This window comes from Rhyacophila brunnea, unplaced genomic scaffold, assembly GCF_057557595.1.
Source record: "Rhyacophila brunnea isolate RB1 unplaced genomic scaffold, BYU_Rbru_1.0 scaffold_15, whole genome shotgun sequence".
Classification (NCBI taxonomy): domain Eukaryota; kingdom Metazoa; phylum Arthropoda; class Insecta; order Trichoptera; family Rhyacophilidae; genus Rhyacophila; species Rhyacophila brunnea.
Genome location: NW_028232806.1, coordinates 8809110 through 8824286, shown reverse-complemented (window position 1 = coordinate 8824286; position 15177 = coordinate 8809110). Strand labels below are relative to the sequence as shown.

Sequence of the window (15177 nt, the reverse complement as noted above, 5' to 3'; positions counted from 1 at the left end):
AACGACAATAAGTAATAACTTAATTTATAATTAACTATTTCTTTCATTCAACGAATACTTCACAAGATTTAAGAATGTACCATTCTGATTATTGAACATACATAATTTTGAAAAACACCAATAGAAATTACCAATAGAAAAAATCTTTTAAGCCACCCCGGCAGGGAATCGAACCCTGCATCTCCTGGGTTTACGCCCCGTCCGTCCCATTTACCTCTATGCTACAAGGCGACGTACTAATTGCGACAAATTTTAACTATTGGCCTTTTTAATACCTACTCATCAGCGTTCTTCTAAATCAAGCTACTTTGGCAATCGGTTTTTGTTTTATTAAATCAAAGTAGATACCTATTACTTCAATTACTAACCGACGTCGTGGATTTCTCCAATATTTTTTATGATGTAACTTACTTGAACTTGCTAATAATTTATAATTAACTATTTCTTTTATTCAACGAATAATTGACAAGATTTAAGAATGTACCATACTGATTATTGAACAATCTTTTTCAAAAAGATTTTGTCTATTGGTTATAATATATTTTCTCAGAAAGTGTTTTTCAAAATGATGTATGCTCAATAACTTAATTATATGTACTCTACAATCTACGTTTGTATTGTAGAATAGGTACCAATATTAACACATCTTTCACAAACATAACGTATAGCTCAACGCTACATAAGACAACTATTATTGGAAACTGATATTACCACCGGTTTTTGTATGACGGAATAGTCTGACGTTGACATCTGATGAATAACAAGAATGTATATTTATACATAACGCTAATAATAAATTAGATTATTTGATTTGCAGATTTTTTTTATAATTCAATGTATTCAATGATACGAAGCGAGGAAAGCTATATATACTTAAATGATTTTGCAAATAAATATGTCAATGTGATCTGATTTTGACAACTGAACAGTGGGACCACTCGTTTGAGAAATATGCTTGTGCAAAAAGATAGGTTCAGGCTTTGCATCATGAAGGCAGTGGAATACCGCATGCGTATACAGAATAAAATATATGGGCCCCATGAATAGTTAATAACCCCAAATAAGTCCAAAGAAAAACAAACAACAAAAAAACAAACATAATATTTTAATTTAAGCGATGCTAGAATAAGTTATTAATTTTATTGGTAGGCTTTAGTAAAATTAAATGAGTGGTTTTAACGTAAGTACTTGTATTAATGTCTTCATAATAACTGAGCAGCGAACTTCAAACTGGCAGTCGTAACAAAAGATTTTGAATCTTTTTCCAGATGCGAGGATTATTTGATTTCCTAATGAAAATCTCTGATAGGAATTTTTAGCTTGACGTTAGTGCTACTTATGTATTCAAATAATAGTATTTGATGTAGTATTTTATCAGGATTTATATGAAAATTGGTTGTCCGTTTAGTCCGGCCAATTGCACGAAATACAGTTTATTCGAATACGTTATGGCCGAAAACATCTGTATATATTGCATATAATAATTATGACAGACAAACATTGTGACCGAATGATTTTTTCTTCTTCTAACTCTAAGCCGGTTCTCATATTTAAACTCGCCTCGTCTTCCGCACAGCCATAAATCAAACCTTCTAAGAACGTCGATCCGATGTTGCACATGAAGACCGCGCATATATACCTAGCGACAGTCGCACGTAACCGTCGAAACGTATATAGCCGGTATAGGAATAGCCAATTCGTAGGTCTTCGTATGCATTATGGCGTTTTCGACTGGCAGCCCGAGAAGCATGCAACTTGTCGATTGCAACAGTAGATGTTTTTTTAAAACTGAAAATTCGCATTCGACCAATTTTCGGAGCTCTATTTGGCAACGTGTGTTTTGTGAGTAACTATGACGTCACGATGTATTTGACACGTTGCAGACGAGACGAGTATGTTAGAGCCGGCTAACATTTCGTCGAGTCGTAAATTGTACGACATTTTAAAACGCATGTCATTTATTTGGAATACGAGGTTTATTTGAAGATAGTGAGTGATGTTCCAATACAATTTAAATATATAATACATAGTTCGTAGCAAATATTTGCGGTAGATAATAACCAGTAACTACTTATTTTTAGAACACTCATAATTCTTCCGGTAGGTAGGTACCTACTTACAATTTAATTTAATTATAAATATGTAATATTGTACTACTGGCAACATTACGGGCGGTTATGTTGTTATGACTTCTTATGAGTTATGATATATGACCATGTTGAAATCTTGCCGAATTTCAGTGTGCATTGCGCCTTATGTATTAGTATGTATATTTATAAAATTCATACTTCGTTGAGGTTATTAGAATAGGTAAGGTGTCAAATATTTTCATCGTTTAGCAAGTTGTGGAATTTCACAGTACGCGCGGTTTTTATTAAAAATCATAACAAGAAATACTTATCATTTATAAGTGTATAACACACGTAAATGTAGCCATGTAGGTAATATTTCATTTTATGTATATTTTAGTATGTTTACGATTTCCATTAAGCATATTATTATAAGTAGTCGAAACGTACAAGGCTAAGGTGTGGGACACCACACAGGTGGGCTAACTACTAAACAATAAAAAAAACGTGTATTTTTCGAGATAACATCGACTACCATCGACATTATTAATGAATCAAACAACTAAAAAAATTAACTACAGAAGTTAAGCCTTTTTATTCGAATATTTTTTGGTATCTAGCACTCTATTAAATTGTATTGTTAAATGGTATTATAAAATTGGTGAAGATATCTAATGTTTGAAATTTTGATAAGAATTTTTCTTTAGACAGTATGTATAATAATGAAATAATCATTCATATTATAGTGTCAATTAATGACAACTTGAAATTGAGAGATATTTATTTTAAAATGACAATTACAGCATAGTACATTATTTAATTAAACAGCGTTTCCCAAAGTGGATGAGATAACCCTTTAGGGGACGCTGGAGTGATCCAGTAGGCCGGCAGTAGCCTTGGAAACGGAAGTAATATCGTTGAATATAAATACGAGGGCGATAGAAGCACAATGAAGTATCCTCTGTTGTTACACTAAACATGTACACCACCATCAACAAGTAGTATCAACAGGAACGAAGAACCGAGGATTGTCCAAGGTGATATGGAATCATCACCACACATACATCATCAAACCAGCCGCTGGATGCCGCGAATCGTGGCGAGGCCGTAGTAAATTTGCCAAAATACCCTACACACTAACACTTCTTGAGATGACGGGCATAAGGGTTAAGTCCCCAGGTACCACAATTCCGATAATACCCAAAGTGGTAAGTAGCAAAATGAAAACATTTCGCCTGTAACTTACAATATTAAATTAGCAATTCCATATCTTTCAATCTATTAACAAAAAAAAAAAACAACTTTTGCAGTGATTTAAGAATGCTACTGCCAAAAACATTTAATTTAATTTAATAACTTTGTGACTGGTTCTAACTCTTCGGAGCTCCCCCCTTTCCCTGACGAATCGGTTGCGTCATTTGCATCAGAGAAAACGCCGCTGATAAGTGTGTATTTGAATGAAAGCTTTTCCCGCGTGTGGATGTATTCATTATTCGCATAGCGTTGTATAATAGAGTGTAAAACTGTTGAATAATCCAAGTAAATTGCAACTGATCCATCGTCGTTGTAAATTAATAACTAATTGGTCTCTATTCACGATTTTTACACAGGTGTAGCAATGTCACGCATTTTCAAGTCTACTACGATCCAGTTCATAGTAAAACCAGTTTTTTTTTCTATATTCCCGATAAGCATTGCTCTACATACCATAGCAACTGGTTGTGGTTTGAGAAAACCACTTTTGCCGTACCTGGCAATGACCACGAGTTGACCACCGATGAAAACTGGCAACGTTGCTCATCCGCCAAGGTATAATAAATATATGTATACCTAAAAACTATATATACACTTCAGATTTTACAACAAGCACCTTACTATTGAATTGGCGAGGGAATGGGATAGGCTGCTTAGATCCGACATAAATAGTGCACACTAAATGTTATCAGTCATACTTATTTGTTTACCTCAGAGTACACACTGTAGATGGTGTTGATAAGTTTTTAAAAATCAATGCTATGAGCGTTTCTATAATAATAGTACATTTTTTTTCAGTCATACTTATTTGTTTTTGTTGAATTAAGGTGATACATCAGTGAAACGACAAATAATTTTCAACTCTCGCTCTCGCTCGTCACTTTGTTTCGTGATGGCGATGGGCGTATTAATTCTTAAATCGTGTAAAGATGACTAAAAAAGTTACCCATTTACTTTAAAAAGAAAACATGTCAATGAATAAATTATTATTGTTACTAATAGAACAATACACAGAACATAAAATGGACGTATGTTGGATTTATATGACAAATTATATGTCGTATGGCATGCGTCATTTGCACCGCGACCCGCAATCTGGGCATCGTCTAGCCACGATATTTTTAGACCGTGCCTCAACTGAGGTATAGCCTTAAGAATGTCATATTACAGATGGTTTTCGTTAGTTGTTTTTAAATTCATTAGGACTTGTCTAAAGAGTTAAAAAAAGAGTTAGGTCTTCTATCTAAAAAATAAGAAAACTGTATGATTTAATGGCATAATTTTAGATTTACTAATATTATTTGACTATTATCTATCATGACTTGGTTATTACAGGGTTTAATTGAATTTTTAAAAAAATAACTGAAAATATATGCAATTTATAGTTTTAGTTCAATGAATACAAATACGTAAGCATGACCAAGTTAAGTGTGTACTATTTATGTCGGATCTTAACAGCATACCTCCACCCTTCGCCAATGAATTATAATAATGCGGGTATTATTTCATGTACCAATTCCGAACGGTATTTTACCCTCATCATCGGACTCGCGATTGTATACCTATTGACGAAGAGGTCATGCCCCTTGGTCGTGAGTCTAGAAGGGTAGTAGATTTTCAATTTTATATAATAATTACGGTATTATAATATCAATACAGACAAATTACCAGTGCTTGAAATGTGCGTGTCGCTAAAAAAATACCTTTCACATCTCCCGGAAACTAGACCCAAATTTTCTGATAAAAAGGGGGACAAAACAGTAATAAAGAACTTAGGCATTAAATCGTAGGTATCCAAAGTTATATTTCATGTTATACGAAAAGATTCTCGATTCGATAAGAAAGTACCAGGGAAACTACTTTTTTATAAATTATAATGTATTAGTTCTCTAGTATCAATCAAATTGTAATTTTCTCATTTTCTTTGTTCGTTGTATACAATGGTGACAGTATGATTGACGAGAAAATATTTAAGCTGCCCGCGACGTAAATGCACAAATTGCAATCATTACGTATCGAACAATCATTGTTATGTATAACTAAATATAAACTAAACGTCCCCTGTTATCATGAATTATCACTTTCTTGTTGGTACAACTAGGTGTTAATTGAAATGATTTCTTTTTCGAGTGCAAGCATAGAGTTTTTAAGTAAGATTTTGAAATTTTACAATAAAGCCTTATATCAAACGAACGAACAAAATGACATAGTTACGTCGTTATTTTGAAAGCTTCAGATCCTTTAGAAAATATTTCAACTAATAATGTCTCAGTGGATTAATTTGTAAAGTAATCGAAAATAAAATAGCTAAGTATATAAATTAATAATAAAATATTATTGCGTTAAAGTGAGTATAACAATGATACGATTGTAGTTATTATTTCTCCAATATGCCGACGCAAGCTTTTGATATTTCGTTTGTCATCAAGAAATCTCTGAAAGATTAATAAAAAAAGAAAATATGAAAAAAATATTTAGATTCTATTCAATTCATACTCGAATTTATCTTTCTTTAAAAATATTTATATTATACTCCAAATCGCACCCTGATATTTTGGTTGCATTTTCTTAATTTTTTTTTTTTAATTCAACCTTATTAAACATATTATTGAAATCCGTAGCGCGTCGCACGCGTCCTACATAGGCCACGCAGCATGTGAACGTACCATACAAATAGTATGAGAAATACAGTCCGCAGCGTGTAGAGGCCGTGGATAGTTGTTGTATCATTATTGTATGTAATAATCATACTTTCATACAATAAAAATAGTGAAACAATTTATTCGTAGATTTTTATTATTCTCTCGCTTACTAGAATGACAGGTAAGTGCAAACAATCACAGCACATACAATATTCATAACATTGACACGCTCCAAGTGCGATAAGTTGGTAATTTACCTTTCGGTCGATGTTTGGAGTGTGAACTCCGCCGTTGCTGTGGTTACCCGAAGGAATCGATCGGGTTCGGCGACCGCGTCTTGTACTGGAAATAAAAATAAAATAAGGTTAGATTAAAAATAACTTTTAAAGAAATAAATAAACCCCAGAATAGGAATAAATCGGCCTCAAACGAAATAAAAATATTTGAAAATCGAATTGGGTAATTAAATTTTTTAATTTATTTGTCAATACGTTTTTGAAGTTTTAATAACTTCGAAGGTATGTATCCAAAAATATACCAAGGGGTTGACTAAAATAATATTAATTCGATATTAAAAAAAACATTGTAATAATTGAAGTGTTGATTGAAATAATATATACTTAGAAGGTAATAAACGTAACAAAAACCTGCGCTATTTTTTGAATTAAATTTCTGAAAAATATATTACAGAAACAAAATAAGTAATTTAGAAAAAAATATTAAAAAAACGTTGGTAACATAACATAGAATAAATATAATGAAAAAGATACGTTATGTAGTTGGACATAATATTTATAATTTAAAAATCCCTTTGTGTTGAGTTTATTTTTAATAACTTTTATTTACATTATGTACATAAGGGGACATCCACATATGACGACACAATGGCAAAATTTTGGCTATTTTTAACCCCTTCCTAAACGTTGAAAATAGTTTTTTTTCTTTTTTAAATATTTATCCTAAAATCCTTTTAAATTTTTGTTTACTTGTGACGCCACATTTCCTCTGACGCCCCTCCCCCTTCGTCACAAGTCATCACAATATATTAGCAGACCCTCCCCTTGAGCATGACGTCATATATGGACGGCCCCTAATATTAGTATTGTGTTTCCAGTGGCCAGTTTCTTAATAAGCAGTTGGTACATATGTAAGAGGCGCTCGCTTCGTCAAAAAGTTAAGGAAAAAGATACGTATTTTAACAATAAGTTATCTGATAAAAGGTGACCTGTAAACCTGTCACAAAACACTAATATCTAAGGTCGATTTGATTACGAAATTTAATTAAACATAAAAAATTAATTACAAATTAATTAAAAATATATTACACGTTGATTGCGTTAATTTTAGGTTAATTTTTGCGTTTGGGGAGAGGATTGGACGAGATAAGTCAGCACGCATTATCTCGATGTACAATAATATACCACCACTGTATGGTTCTTCTATATAACAGAACAATGTAACGTACGTTATACGTTATTAAATTTAGCGCTAAGTACCTAACAGCGGATATTAAAAGCTTACTTACACCTAAGGAGAGAAACTTATATGAAAGTATGAGAAACAAAATAAGTATTATCCCTGAAGTCAATAAGTAATGTGTGTCAATATTCATTATGTCAGTACGGCTACTTGCACCGTTTATATGACATGTATTGAAATTAAAAATGGAAAATTTTCGAAAAACACACTTTATTGCGAGTAACTTAAATCAATCTCTGATCATTATATAAGGAATCGAGGGCATCCTAACTAACCTGCCATTAGTAATGCCAATTGGGAGGACATTAACTATGTTTAAGGCTATACCTCAGCTGAGGCATGGTCTAAAAAGATAGTGACTAGGCGATGCGCGGATTGTGAAAATGACGCGAGCCGAACGAAATATTATTGTCATAAAAATTCAACATGCGTCCTTTTAATGTTATGTTTATTATTATATTCGTAATAATAATAGTATGTTCATTGACATGTTTTCTTTTTCAAGTACATACGGAACGTTTTTTAGTCTCCTTTAGACGATTTAAGAATATATTCCTCCGACGCCATCACAAAACAAATTGACGTGCTCACAATTCGACTATCGCTCTCCGACTGGCAACGCGGCCGAAATTACGTCCCACATACTGTTGAAAATTATTTGCCGTTTCACTTATGTATGCTCTTAATCAAATCGCTTCGGATATTGATATATTCCACTTACGTGATGGTGAATCTAGGTGGACGTTGTTTTATATATTTTTAAGATAGGGCCTATCAACATGTGCTGTGTGTGCTTCCAAGTAGTTTTATTTTTCTTATTTTATGGTTGTATTATTTACGCACATTGTCCTGTAATTTTATTTGAAATTTTGTTAAGACTTATTTTATGTCATATCGTGAACGCTTTGAATTTATAATTTGTCATGTTTATTATATGTAAAATAAATAAATTTGAATTTGAAGATTATAATAGATTGAAAGATAGATGGTGGCGTTTTTTCCCCCTTTTCATCAGTGTCGACTAAAGATAATATAATGTTGTGGTATTGATATTTAGTATTAACGTTATCAAAAACACAACGTATGTTATGAACCGACCACATCAAGCGTCGAAACGATCGAATTGATAACTGATTTGTAGCGTGTAATTGGTATTTAAGGCTGACGATTGCTCACAACGATCGGCGTGTCGTTGAGTCTGTTCGTGTATTTGAAGCATTACAAGATATTAAGATAAACATTAAAATGGGCTCTGGAAATAAAAATGGCAGTTGTCATTTTCGTCAAATGTTGGCAAGTCAATAAAAATGTCTCATTTCTTTCTTATGAAAAAAGTATTTTACGTTTGCAGCGGTCAAACACAGCGATTCAATGTTAAGCCCATATTCCATTGGCAGATTGCGTCTGGCCCGATCGTCTGCCACGACTGTCAAACTCTATTCTCTATGGTTTTCAAGGATCGTGAGCGATCGGGGCGAAAGTGGAAAATTTTCTATTATCCGTCGTGCGATCCATTCATTATCAAGCGAAGATTGGCGAAAGCGTACGAAAATATAGCCGAATATGCGCCTGTTCGCGAGTCATGCAAACGGTCGTTCATTTCATTCTACTGGTCGATTTCAACTGAACAACTACAAGATGGCGAAAACTCAAAAAATATATATGGAGTATCACCGAGGACACAGTCCTCGTCGAATTAATACACGCCAAAGATATAGTGTGGAACGTAAAAAAACCCGCCATATTCAATGGCGATCACGCTGTTCTTCAGTTAGCCAACTTCTGACCCAGTGATTTCGTTTACTCCTGTTTAGTCCTGACCGCCTGAGCCAGTTGAAATATACCTACCCATACTCGCTACAATAAATTAGTCTTTGGATTATTCGAATTACTCAATTGGTTTGGAGATTCAAGCTCGCCCAGTTATTCATGATGTAAATTAACAATAAGTATACAAACTTTCTATAAATGTCAAACGGCCGCGTAAATTTTAACAGATCTGATGCTCGCTAGGTTTGACAGCTGACAGCTCAGTTTTTTTGACGTAAAATTGCGCGGGAATGCGTTCAGTGTAGCCACCAATCTAAGAAATATCTAGTTTTCACTGAACCTATATTTTTAATAATAGCAACACTATTATTATTTTAAACCAATCAAATCAAGGACCAACGAGATTGAATCGTTGCGTGTAATTGCAAATAGCTGGCGACGACGGTCGGCGTCGATCGTTGGATCGGGTTGGGTCTGTGCGTCTGCCAATGTAATTAAGCCTTTAGAGGTTTAGCCGGTTGAAGTCGATAGACGACTTAAACGTAACAAGTGAAGTTATGATAAAGTAAAAAGTATGGGTAGACCATAGACTATAGATACATCGGGTAGACGCAATTAGCGAGTGAATATTTGGCATGAATTTTTAAACGTAGGTATCAAACTGTCACCGTTTCATATAATCTACCAGAACCGAATCGTATAATTTTGTCAATGGCTTGTTCAGTAACATTGATACTATCTGGAAACCTTGAATTTGTATCACCTTATTATTATGGAAACGTTTTTGGTGTAAAATAACTGACAATAAGTAATTTGGTAAAAAAAGTAAATAAGGCCACTGACAGAACAAATGGTATTTTGACTATTACGAAACCATTTTTTATAGATTATAAATACCTACATCAAAAAATATAAGTGATAATCGATGCCATCATCGTCAATTTTCGGCAAATTTATTTATTTTACATATAAGCCTGGCGTAAAACGTAAATTTTATACTATTTGCCGATCTGCTTAAAAAATATTCCGGTCGGTGGCACCTCATATCTCATACAACAATTTCGAGTATTAAAATGCAAATTCACATTTATTTTACAAATTATAATAATGTTACAAAGAGCGCAGACACTGCAGACGGCACTGCAGTTGGCATGCGTTGACGCAAGGTTTACTTGATTCTAATCGAATGCATTTGGAATTAAGTAAAACCTACCCCGACATACGCCAACTGCAGTCTTATAAAATATTATGTCTACGCCCTAAAGCGTTATAATATTACATAAAAAACGAAGAAAATAAATAAAAGACAGGGTAATTAATATGAGTAAAAAGTACATGGAAAACAACGTCCATCTAAACCCACCTCACATAAGTGGAATATATTAATATCCGCAGCGATTTAATTCAGCACAGTTATTGTCCTCCCAATTGGTATTTTACACCGTGTATAAATCGCAAAAAATACTTAGCCGTTTAATATAAATCTCTTCTTAACTTTAAACTACAGTTTCTTCTAAGAGAAATTCAGTCGGATAGAGCCACGGATAGTATTCATACAGTTTAAAGTACACAGTCATAAAAAATCTTCTGAATCCTCCCTATTCTAAAGCTGTACTTCAACTGATGTGGGACCCAAAAAAATGGACCAACTCTCAAGCCTGCTTTGAACTAAAAAGATGTAAAGAACACCATTTCCCTCATCATAACACTCATCACAAAATATTTTACTCCGTGCCTAAATGATGTCACATTTTAAAATACCTCCCCTTATTCGTTAAAAACAATTTCGAGGAAAATTATCGATTTCGGTATAACAATGGATTATTTATTTTTATTCTCAGAAAATAATGAGTTTATAGTTTGTTGATTTTATGACGTCACATGTTCTACAACTGTCATAGACCTTTCGCAATAAATCGACCTTATAATATCATGACGCAGTGGCGAGGGTGGAGGTAGGCTGTTAAGATTCGATATAAATAATACACACTAAACTTTGTCAGTTATTCTTATTTATTTTCATTATGAATAAAAGTTGCAGATGGTGCTGGTCAGTTTTTAAAATTCAATTAAACCATAATACTTTGGTATGCTATGGGCGATCCGACAAAAATAGTGCACACTTTTTCAGTCATAATTATTTTGTTTTCCTTGAATTAAGAATAGATATTTCAGATGGCGTTGATTAGTTTTTTTTAATCCATTAAGCCTTACGTAAACTAAACCATAATAGATAAATTATGTATGATTTAATGGCATAATTTTAGATATTTTATCGAGAGCCTGATATTTTTTATACTATAGTTTACCATGGCTTCGATTAGGTAGGGTTTAATTGAATTTTAAATACTAACAAACACTATCTACACTATTGAGTTGTTAGTTTGCACTATTTATGTCGGATCTTAACAGCCTACCTCAACCCTTCGCCACTACATGATGTCATATATGAACAGCTCCATTGGGTCTATACTATACACAAGGCGGCTATCGACTGCTAATGTGAAACATATTACCACTTTATCATATTTTAACAGTTTAAACTGACAAAACTGTCTATCTCGCTCTAAAAGTTAACACCGCCAAGAGAGGTGCTAAACATAGCACTTTTTGACAGTTCACACTATTAACTTATTGTAACAATTAACCGCCTCAATACATAACTATGATAAGCTACCGTCGATATTCGCCTTGTGTATAGAATAGATCCACAGATCAATTAATACGCGCATTCCTTTTAAGTTCGAAACAACAAATTTCTTATTATAATGTCATATTATGGTAAATATGGGCAGTAAGGAAATAATTTGAAATTCTACTTTGAATTATACATTATTGCAAGCGATGTTATTAAATTTATAATAATTACTGATTCAAAACATTGTATATATTCATTCCGATGACGAATCTATGTAGAACGTCTTCGTAATTATAATTATAAATGCACCTGAAGGTCTCCAATGCATTTAATATTTAACCAACATCGTCATTTTTATGTTGTGCCGCAAACAACTTTCCATTGTATCATTGGGAATACGATAATTATTAATTTTACATACACTGCCAGAATAAGAATGAATAAATACAATAAGGGAATTACGCCAGCAAACGAATGCTAAATCATATAATACAACTAAAAAATAATTCAGATACGAAATTGCGTGAACACTGATGTATATAACATCATTTATTTTATTTATAAGATCACAGTAAGGCACAAGAACAAAAGGCTTCCAGTTTTTTATGGGTGGTTTTAAGGGGTCTAGGACGATTTGGCGCTGGGACAACTGGGTGCCACACAATCGAATGAAATTCGAAAATAAATAGACGTTCGTGAATTATAGGTACTTATAAATATATATGAGTGGTTCACAAGCATAGTGAACCAAGTCCATTCTGGTTTTTTTAGTGAGCTAGGTTCAAACATAATATTTGAGTATTTATAATTATGTAAGGGTATGATTACAACTATAAAGTGTTATTTTGAGTACATTTAAGTTATTATGTAATGGAAATCATACCCTTACAGAATAAGAAATACTCAAATATTATGTTTGAACATAGCTTACTCAAAAATAACCAGAATGGACTTGGTTTACTATGCCTGTGAACCACTCGTATGTAATATTATTATTTATATTTAAATTATTATATTATTATTTAATACTTGGTGAGAATTTAAATATGCACACGTAAATAATGATTTATTTGTGCATGCGTTTAAGTTCCAACGAGAAGAGAGTTATTTTATTTTTATATAAAGCCTCAGGCATAATTATTTTCAATCCGCAATAAAAAAACATTATCTTAAGAGGAAAATGAATTAAAAATACTAAGTAGTAGATAGAAACTGATTAAAATTCCTCGTATACCTACATTCTGTTTAAAATAGTAACAAAACGTAAACCTACAGTGGGGCGCCCAATTATCCTAGCGTCCAGTTGTCCCATTCCCGTTTTAAGTTATTTGCGGTGTCAAAAAATGCCAGATGCAAATTTTGATAGCTAGGATGATTTGAAAATGCTAGAACTGATAAACGCTAAGTTGCAGCCAGCCAGAAGGTAACGGTATTTCCTAATATTTTTTGTGTTCCCTGTTTTTTTTCTCCTTTCAACCACGTCCGATTCAAAGAAGATCATACGAGCTTACACAGAGTGGAGGATATATTAACATGATTTTGTTTTTACGAGAAATGTATGTTAGCCACTAAACTTGCTTAACCTATTCTATCCATACTCTGGGTTCAAAAACACATTGAGAAACAACATGTGAATATATTCAGATCTGGAATTCGAAGCCGAGACCCACGATATTATAAGCCGACGCCAGTAGTGAAGGGTGAAGGTGAATAATGCTCACTAAACTATGTCAGTCATACTTATTTGTTTTTATTGAACTAAGAATACAAATTACAGATGGTTTTTAAAATTTGATTAAACCCTGCATATCAAACCACAATAAATGATTTTTTTTTTGCTATATATAAAATATCTAAAATGATGTATGATTTAATGGCTAATATCTATTGTGGTTTGTCTCAATTTGTTTTAGGCAGGGTATAATTGAAATTTAAAAACTAACAAATACCATCTGCAATTATTTGTATTACTCCACCCGAAGAAGATCGACTGTTAGATTGACGAACCTAGCCTCTGAGGGTCTGGAAGATTGGATAAAGCCAGCGGAGCACCTCCCACCTGGAACCAGTCTCGCGTACTGTACATGGAAAGCCCTAAACAAACTGAGAACCATGTTAGGGCGCACCAAAGAGTGAGGCGATAAAGCATAGAGCACCTATTTTTATGCAAGGATTACCCAGTAAGCTGAAATTTTCATGAAAACCTACAAGCCGAGGAAAATGGTGTTGCCTTCGCCAACTTCTGGAGCGACATATTCTAGCTATTGAAGACCCGACACGACGAAGAAAAATTCGTATTACTAGTTTAATGACAACAAATTAGTTTGCCTGATAAAGTTTAGTTTGCACTATTTATGTCAGATCTCCACAGCCGTAAAATTCGCTGGTGTATATCACGAGCATAACAAATTATAGTGTGCTATTGAAAATGTATAAATGTGCATAAATATATGCAGATTCTGTTTATCTCAGCTATTGTATTTGGATGAATAACAAACAATGCGTATGTCATACTTGGATGAGTATAAAACTCCCACGCGGTAATAAAAAAAACATTACCGTACAAATAGAATTACCTTCTATATGCGGATAGATGTTACTATATTATTAATATGAGTATAAAAAAACATTTAAAAAAGTGTTTAACAATTGTTATCAAAGTAGGATTCATAGATTTTAATATAAGCATCACCACGCGAACAGTTTTTTAGTTGTTCGTTTAGGTCCGGGTTCTGTTCTGTTTTAAAAACCTAAGTGTTAATTAATTGTAATCTATATTAAAATAACAAAAAACTCCCTAATCGTTTTGTTTGATTTCAAATATTGTATCCAATTCGAATGGCTTGCCTATTACTTATTGGATACATTTGAAAAGAAGTAAGACATGCATTGCGCGTACCTCAATGGTCATATGATTGCAGACATCTTGGCACAATGATTCAGGGCCAAGAAACACGGCAACGCATGTTTTACAAATGTATCTAATTGGAACGTTCTTATTTGGTTCCTATTGGATACATTTGGAATCAAGTAAGGCTTGCATTGCAAGGGCGTGAAAAGTATTCAATTGAGTTTTCCCAAAAGTGTTTTTTTTTAGAAATAAGGGTGAAGTTAGGCTGTTAAGATCCGACATAAATAGTGCACACTAAAATTCGTCAGTCCTACGTATTTGTTTTCATTGAACTAAGACTACACATTTTATTGCAGATAATGTTGGTTAGTTTTTAACCTTCTGTTAGAGTCCATGGGTGGCCAACCTTTTCAGCAGCCGGGCCAGATTCAAAAAATGAGATTTCCTACCGGGCCGCAAAACCAATTTTTTTTA

The 15177-nt window shown here is 33.2% G+C and overlaps 1 protein-coding gene across 3 annotated transcripts in view; it reads right to left on the bottom strand.

Annotated features, from left to right (window-relative positions):
* Positions 1-15177, bottom strand: part of LOC147074894 (ferric reductase 1) — a 98499-nt gene that overhangs the window by 41756 nt on the left and 41566 nt on the right. For all 3 annotated transcript variants that reach the window (XM_085943149.1, XM_085943148.1, XM_085943147.1), the window contains exon 3: positions 6223-6307. The gene's annotated coding sequence lies outside the window, so the exon portion shown is untranslated. The remainder of the gene's footprint in view (positions 1-6222; positions 6308-15177) is intronic.